This window comes from Galeopterus variegatus, unplaced genomic scaffold, assembly GCF_000696425.1.
Source record: "Galeopterus variegatus unplaced genomic scaffold, G_variegatus-3.0.2 Scaffold7603, whole genome shotgun sequence".
NCBI classification, from domain to species: domain Eukaryota; kingdom Metazoa; phylum Chordata; class Mammalia; order Dermoptera; family Cynocephalidae; genus Galeopterus; species Galeopterus variegatus.
The window spans coordinates 72,997-82,051 of NW_007733714.1; the positions used below are offsets into that span (position 1 = coordinate 72,997).

Here is a 9,055-nt window from a genome sequence, read left to right on the forward strand (position 1 = left end):
TGTAGTTTCTGAGGATCTTCTCTCAAGTTTACTTGTGCTGAACAGTGATAGTTTCATTTCTTGGGTTACATTTCCCCTGAACTATATCATTCAATGACAAAGATAATGTTCTCAAATTAATATCCTAAACCATAATTAAATAAAGCTGTAATTATGCCAAACTTTAGTTATATCCATTACCACATTTAAGCAATATTTTATGTGCAAACTTCCAATAAAACATATATATATAAATTTTACTCAAAACTATGAATCATTATATTCAATTCGAATATAATTTTTATGAGTATTATAATGGGTCATTTGCAGAAGGCTTTAAAATGGACTCAAGTGGAGTATGGCTTATTCAGTTTGCTTATTTTTAGTATTTCAAATTTGTTTCCTAGAGTAAATGGGTTTATCAGAACTACAGACTCCTAAGCTGGAGATTCTCATTAAAATTTATCAGCAGACAGCGGTGAAGAGAAGGGACTTTTCTGTAGGAAATTTTACCTTTCTTAACCTTCTTTGATTAGATGATTAAGAGGATCAGGGCTTGTTACCAGAAAAAGGAAACAGACTAAGACATTCAATGTCCACTACAGAGTCCAAGTTGTTCAACATCACCTAAATAGTGAAGGTTATAGGTGGGTTTTTCCATAAATATATTTTTTTTCCCCCAAATGAATAGGTCTTTTATCCCATCATTAAAATTTACAAGCATGTCTTGGGAGTCATCTTGTGGCTTGTTTCTCCAGCTGGACAACTCTTACTTCTTATTCATCAGCCTGCTGAACTTTTCCTTTTTCAGAGACATAGATACCATCCCAAATTTTTCTGATATCCTTGTTTTTAACTGTTGTGACTTGCTGGATCAAAGCAGCTGAATTTGAAACAAGTTCAATGTCATTTCCTTCAAGAATTAATTCATCTTTCTGGGCTTAAGAGAGTGAACAAGCAACACCTGCCCTCATTCAAACCTTGCAGATGTATTTTTCACTCAAGGAATTTCGGATTTCAACAAGAGACCCATTCTCCTGAATAACGACATTGATGGGGAGGCAAGCATACACAGACCTCATCTTGTAATGGAAACCCAGTGTAACACCCTTGATCATGTCCTGAACATGACTACAGATACTGCAAACAGTAGCCCGTTCCTTTCTGTTTCTCCACCATTTGTCAACCCAGAGCCTTTTTTTCTTTCTAAGGAAACTGAGCTCCCCATCGATGTGATTGAAGTCCCTCCACTGAGTTTATCTGGGGCCCTTCACTATAACTGCATCCCTTCAGAGTGATGTCAACATTTTCTGGAATGTCGACAGTCTGCTGAGAATGGTCTTCATTCCTGCAGTAGATGCAGCCTAAATCTTCACTCCTGTAAATAAGATACTCATACACCAAGAAGAAGAACATCAAATATCATATTTATGATGTAGCCAAGGTCAGCCTCTCTACCTTGCCCGGGAGTATATAATAGTGGAAATCCCTTGTACCATTTTGCCTTCATCTCCTACATAAAGCAATTGCCAAGTTTTGACCATTTCTGCCTCTTAAATGTCTCTTAAATCCTCCCTCTTCTTCCTCCTCTCATTGCCACACCGTAGTCCAGGCCCTCACCCTGTCACTTGGGCATTTGTAGTCACTAGCAGTTTCCTTGCCCCCCATCTTGTCCACCCTTTGCTGTCACCAGAGTTATCATTATAAAGCACATCTAATTATACTATTCTTCAGTTTAGAGGCATTCGATGGCCCACTCTTTCTTTTGTACTCAGTAACAACTCTGTGAAACTTCCCTAGGGAGGAAGAGTAAAAGAATTTGACTTCTCCTGAAAGCGCCTCCCTAGCACTTTGTAGTATAAATACTCTTCTATTTGTATTCTACTAAATACTTTTAGGATGTTTATCATATTTGATTGTGTTTGTGTCTCCATATTAGTTTCCTCCACCAGGTAGATGCTTATTCAAATGGGTAGAAACACTTTTTCAGTTATTTTTATATCTGTAGTACCTGACATGCACAGGTAATGGGCATTTAATAACTAATGAATAAGTAATGAATGTTTAGTCTTTTGCCTTATTCCCTAGTCTCTGGAAAGGGGAAACAAAGAAAAAGGGGAAGAATAACAGAAAGAGGAAAAGAAAGGAGAGAAAAAAACCCCAAATTACTTTTAATGCCTAGCTCTTGTATCAAATAAATTTTGGAATGAGGTGAGGGTATAAACAAGTAAGTCAACAAAATAATCACATTTCATATTAATACTATACAATCTCATTTCCAAAAGATAATCTGGCTTAATCTGGACTAAGGCTTGTGGTTTGTCTCCAGGTTCTAAAACACAATATTGTTGAAATTGAGGCATTGCATAATACTGATGTTGGAAAATGCTTCAAGGGTCAACCCAAGAGCATGACAGAGTAGTATGTTAAGTCATGTGTCAACAATCCTGAAAAATGCTGACAAAACTCAGTAGGAAACCCCTGAAAGATGTTATGGTAGATAGTCATTGTTTGCAATTGTTAACTCTTTCTATAAAAGAGGATTAGATATCCCTGTCCATCGTGGGTGACTTCATGGTATCTCCCCACAAACAGAGTCAGGGTGCACTTCCATGCCATGTTGTCAGGTCAGGTCAATGGAATGAGAGCGTATGTCACTTATGCTGAGATCAAGAAGAAGCTTTAAATGTGACACAAACAGAGTCAGGGTGCACTTCCATGCCATGTTGTCAGGTCAGGTCAATGGAATGAGAGTGTATGTCACTTATGCTGAGATCAAGAAGAAGCTTTAAATGTGATTGCTGTGATGGTTAATTTTAGGTGTCAACTTGATTGGGCTAAGGGATGCACAGATAACTGGTAGAACATTACTTCTGGGTGTATTTGTGAGGGTGTTTCCTGAAGAGTAACATTTGAATTGGTAGACTGAGTAAAGAAGATCCACCCTCACCAATATGGGCAGGCATCATTCAATCTGTTGAGGACCCAATTAGAGTAAAAAGGATGGGACATCCATCTTTTCCTGCCCTTGCACATCAGAGCTCCTGGTCCTCAGGCTGTCAGACTCACGCAGGGACATACACCATCACCAACACTCCACCACTGCCTTGATTCTTAGGCTCTCAGACTCGGTCTGAATTACACCACCAGCTTTCCTTGTTCTCCAGCATGTAGATGACAGATCATGGAATTTCTTGCCTCTACAACTGTGTGAGCCAATTTGTGTAATAAATATCTTATATACTCATATATATCTATGTATATCCTATTGGTTCTGTTTCTCTGGAGAACCCTGACTAACACACCTGCTTTGGCATGGACTCTTTCTCTGCCCTCTTCTGTAGCATGTCCCAGATCAGGTTTGTTCCTTTAGCCAAGGTCCCAGATTGAGAAGACACCAGAGTAGACTTACCACCAAACCACACCTAGGGGCCGGCCCAGTGGCACACTGGAGAGTGCGCCGCTTGGGAGCATGGCGGCGCTCCCGCCGTGGGTTCGGATCCCATGTGGAGACCAGTTCCCGCTCACTGGCTGAGCGCGGTGCGGGCGCAACACCGAGGGTTGCGATCCCATTGCTGGTCAGTAAAAAAGACAAAAAGGAAAAAAAAAAAAACCACACCTAGGAGCAGAGCCACAGCTTGGAGCTGACCCACAGGTAACATGAGCAAGACCCACATGTAACATGAGAAAGACATAAAAATGATGTTTTTGTTGTAAACAACAGAGATTTCTGGAGTTGTTTGTTATTGCAGCAAAGCTGACTACATACAGAAATCAATCAAAATTCTTAAATTGAAACAATCAACAAAATACTCTAATATGAGTCATTAAGCCAAATGACAATAAAAGTAACAGAGACTTTATTGAAAAGAAAAGAACATTCTCTTTGACTGTTGGAAGGAATACAGTCTTCCATTAAACAAATGTCGGCACATACTCATATGCCATGTAGTAGATTATAACTCCCAGTTATTTGCTGTTCTTCCTATAAAAGATTGTATTTCTATACATCAGTTACATCAGGCTTGGCCATGTGACCTGTTTTGATAAGCAAAATATGAATGGAACTGATATATGCCACTTCTAACCAGAAACTTTAATGTGGATCATTTGAACAGAAAAGGTTTTCAGGAAATGGAGACGCAGCAAGGGATCTGAACTGCTAGGTAATATGGACTTTGCTTTGTTGAACTTTTTAAGGAGTGGTGTCACCAGGAGGAGGTCTTCTGGCTGGCTATCCAGTGGCCTCACAGTAGTATTTCCTTTATGATATTGTTGTTTTACCTGTGCACATCCAGAACTTCATCTCCTTAGTGTGATAGATTGATTAGATACATGGAGAAACTTGCTAATGTGAATACAATCCACAAGGGGCCAGAGTATAAAGATCATCAGTGTTTTATTTTATGAGGTACAATGTCTTTTTCCTCTCTGAAATCTTCCTTTCCAGTTCTCTCCAGCACACAGAGCATGTATTCCTCTCTAACAAGGTATCCAGGAAGCTAGTGATAAAAGTTCGGGGTAAATGTGTAAAGATAAGGGAAATAGCATCCTAGCCATGTAAAGTGGGAACACCAAGTGTGTTTAAAGGAAACCACTTGACCATGTGTATCAGTCATCAGCCTTTCTGCTGTACAGAGCTAAGTCCCTGCCCAATTCTGTCTCTCAGATCCCCCTTTTTTCTGTGCTTCATTGTTGAATGTCCTCCCCTCTCACTGACACTTTTCTTTAGGTATGTTTATAGCAGTAATGAGTTTTCAGTTATACATTTGCTCTCCAAGCTCCTGACACATCTCTTGTGTCCCAGCTCAGAGAGAGAGTGGAAATAGCATGGATTTTGGAGTCAGACAGATCTGGGTTCAAATCTAAGCACTCCCACTTACCAGCTGTATGTTTTTTTTAGCCATTCTGAATCTATCTTTAATTATAAAAAATAGGGATACTAGTATCTACATCTCAGGGTTATAGTGAATAGAAAAAGAATTATGATTCTAACTTTATGGGCACACAAGTGTAGGATTCCATTACTTTCTATTTCTATTCGTAATGCAAAATAATTTTACAACGATGATAACAATAACAACAATAACACTTATTAAGCCCTACTATGTCACTAGTACTATGCTAGAACTTTTAGTCTTTTGTTATGCTCCTCTGCTGAACTCCAAATGATCATTTAATGCTCTTTTCTCTGCTGTTCTATAGAAACCTTCATTTTGTACAAAAACTAAAGATTTTCTGTAGCTCAGATACCTCTTGATGCTGATGAAAACCTTCACACTCTATTCCCATCTCATAATTACAAAACCTCTTATCTGCACAACTGGATTCTTTCTGTAGCACCTTTTCCATGATCTCACTTCTCTGACTGAGTCTACAATGGCACTTTAGTATATATCAGATAGAGAGATTAACTCCCAACTTCCCAGTCCCATGATCAGCCTCCAACTAATGTTTTATTAGGAGAGTTCACATTCTTTCTAGTTCTCTACCTGAGGTCTCCTCCCAGTCCACCTCTAGACATACACGCACTCATAACTAACTACTGATATCCTTTATGTAAGAGTCCCATGATCAGCCTCCAACTAATGTTTTATTAGGAGAGTTCACATTCTTTCTAGTTCTCCACCTGAGGTCTCCTCCCAGTCCACCTCTAGACATACACGCACTCATAACTAACTACTGATATCCTTTATGTAAGCTTTGTTTATAATTTTCCTCTCCTAGAACAAGAATTCTTTCCTTACTTTCCTTCATGTAAATCCTACACTACTTTTAAGATCAAATTTGAAGTCCACAAAACCTGAAGAAATACCAAACCTCAAACCTCTATGATTAATATTTGTTTTGCTTTGACAATCTTTTTTTTCCAGGTAAACAGGTCAATGTCCTCAGCCACTACTTATAATATCTCAAGGACAAGGAAATTATATTCTATTTCTTTAATGTTTCTTTCTATCTCTAAGCCTAACCAGGCCTCGGGGAAACTGAAGGTACTTAATAAGTGTTGAAGTAAATCACTGTTATAATGATCAGTGTGCCATGGAATTGGCCACCACAAAAACTTCATGGACACCGAAAGATCTAGACTCAGTCTGTGAAGAAACCTTTGCACAATTGATATATACTATATTTAGGGTTAATTTTGTTTTAAAATTCATGCACTTTTAAAAAAGTTAGCCTACTCAAGAAGAGACCAGGAATTTGCAATTAAAGCTACATAAAGAATGACTAAAATGTGGATAGTTTAATAGGATCCATGTGATGAAGAAATGAAATGACTGTACAGTTTAGTCTCCAATTGGTTGAAGGTTTACTGATCTGAGTGAAATTTTTTGTCCTTTGGAACTTAACATAATCGTGTATATGAATATACATTTTGCACAACATGAGCGAATGACATCCAACCGAAATGTTTTGCAGTATCCACTACCATTGTTCTTCATATCTTAAAAAAGCATAAATATAGGTGTAAATAAATTATATGATTTGTTTTTTAACAGAAATATAAAGCACAGAATCATATAGCATACCTTCTTATGTGGGCAGACTTATATAAATGGATTGGAAAGTTGCTAACAAACCTCTATAAGAGACTGAAGAAAACAAAATATTGTGGATTATCTTCCTGGAGCTCATTGTGAGACAAAACCAAGTGGTATGAATAAAATCTTCATTGTTCACACTCTTCTATGATTTTACAGTACTGAAGGGACAGACATACAAGTATGTATGGCCTGAATAGCTCTTAACTCAGGAATTCTTGTGCTAGGATATACTGTGGACAACAATTAGCTGCAGCTTCATGGAAGCCAAGGAGAGGTGATGATTTATGTGTTTCCTGTTATTTTAAAAATCGCCAATTCTTTAGGAGGTGAACTTCTTTCTGGTATCAAACTGTGAGAGAATCTGATCCTGGGAAGCTCTTCATTGGAACAGCGAGGGCAGGGTGAGTCTTCAGTGGAAGTTTCAAAAAACATGGCCTTTTTTTGTCAAGAGACAAGAGCATAATGTTCCAAGATAATTCTGTAAAATATTTTTACAGGGAGCTAAAGCGATTTAATCTACTTAAACTTCTGTAATAGCAGTATTAAGAGGAGGTCATGAAGAGGACTTCAGTGGGTTGCTTTTATTTTTTAAAGCTGAAAACAGAGTGAAAGAGTGGTTCAAAAGTGAGCTCCAGGAAGTCAAGTTAGCAAAGCCATTACCTGCCTGATAACTTTTTCTAATCTTCTTTTCTTTTGTTCGATTTTGATTTATTTGTGGATTAAAAAGTAAATTAATTATTTATGGGACATTTTGTTACCATTAATAAGTTAGCATTTTTTCAAATACTGAATGCTTCAGTGATGTTTGCTGCCAGATGTGGGTTAGTTGTCTGTTCCTACATTGCTATTTGGCACTTGTAAGGGAGTCACCTGTCATATTAATACAAAACACAAGCTCTCCTGGGCTTCGGTAGAGGAGAGAGCTGGAAGATGATGGCCAGTCTGGGCTGAACTGTTTCTGTAATTTGTCTTTGCTTTCCTCCATGGGTTTCACTTTCCCAGTGAGACTTTCTCAACTACGTTGCCTCTCTCTGTAGAGCAGACACAGGAATGTGCTATTCCACTTTGAACTCTAACCCAAGCTTAGCCAAAACAATCTTTCTTTGGCCCATGAGCATTCACTGCATTCACTCATTTGATGATAGTTAATTCAACACCTTTGCTGTGCTGGATCCTCTCCTAGGTCCTGAGCAGCAGGGATGAATGAGGCAGGCAAGATTCTTTCCCTAAAGAAGCTGTTGTGTTAGTGGGAGAAGAAGACAAAATAAACACATACACAGGAAAGACAGCTATTGTTACTCCATTGAAAGGCTGTTCAATATTTACAAAAAGAACCTGTAAACATTAAGAGAGAATAAGAAGAAAATAATTACAGAAGACACAAATAACAAGGTATTTATACATGTTACAAAGCACAGGTTTTTCATTTGAAAATGTTGTGCTCTAGCTTCAGAGAGCTGGCACTTCACCCCCAGCCTCTCGTTCTACTTCGCAGTCTCCGCCACTGTGCTATTTAACTCTCAAAAGCTGTTCTAATGCTTGTCTTGTCTCCTAGACTCAACATTTTTCTTTCTCCAAATGGCATTGCCAAGAAGCCCTCAATTTCAAACAAGTCAATGACCTGGTAAATTATCTAATGTAGTCTATAACTCCACCAATCTCTGGCTCAGTCTCAGAATGCTCAAGTGAAAATTGTTGCTTGGGGCAAGTATCTCCTAAGGACTTGGAAATGAGGAAAACATGGCTGCTCTTGGAAAAGTTCTACCATAAAATCAAAATTTCTGGGCTGACCCCGTGGCTCACTTGGGAGAGTGCGGCGCTGGGAGCGCAGTGGCGCTCCCGCCGTGGGTTTGGATCCTATATAGGGATGGCCGATGCGCTCACTGGCTGAGTGCGGTGTGGGCGACACCAAGCCAAGGGTTGCAATCCCCTTACTGGTCACAAAAACAACAAAAAAAAAAAAAAAAAAAAAAAATCAAAATTTCTGAGGGATCAGAATAGAGATATGCCAATCTCCTTAATGAGACTCAGGCTGGTTAAAGATCCTAATAATACAATAGAAGATGTTTGCTTTTATAAGTAATATCTGTAACATGGGGGTTTGTTAGCAGAGAGGGTCAAAAAACAGCAGCAGAAAAGGTGGTGTCTTCTGTGGACAGGGTTCAGGGACTTCATATGTACCCATCAATTATAAAAATGAAGGAATCAGTTGATTAAAGCCATATGTTATTAAACATTTGAATTATAACGTTCTTTCTCTGAATCTGTGCTCATCAAGAAACATTCTGTGATTTGGCTTCCCAAATTTACAGAGGAAACAAGGTCTACATGAACTCTGGGACAACTTACCAGTTCTATTTCTTATTAAAAGAAATAAATTAAAATTTTGATTAATATAATTCAGTATATTGTCAGCATTTTCCCCAAGTACCATCAAATCTGGAACATTGACGAAATCTAGTTTCTAGGTTCCAAAAGCTGTGGGCTGCATTGGTAATTCATTTGATTGTTCACTCACTCAATTAAAT

At 38.4% G+C, this 9,055-nt stretch overlaps 1 pseudogene; it reads right to left on the reverse strand.

Moving 5' to 3' along the window:
- Window positions 1-755: 755 nt before the first annotated feature.
- On the reverse strand, window positions 756-1,395 carry LOC103607638 (annotated as a pseudogene).
- Between the last annotated feature and the right edge of the window lie 7,660 nt (window positions 1,396-9,055).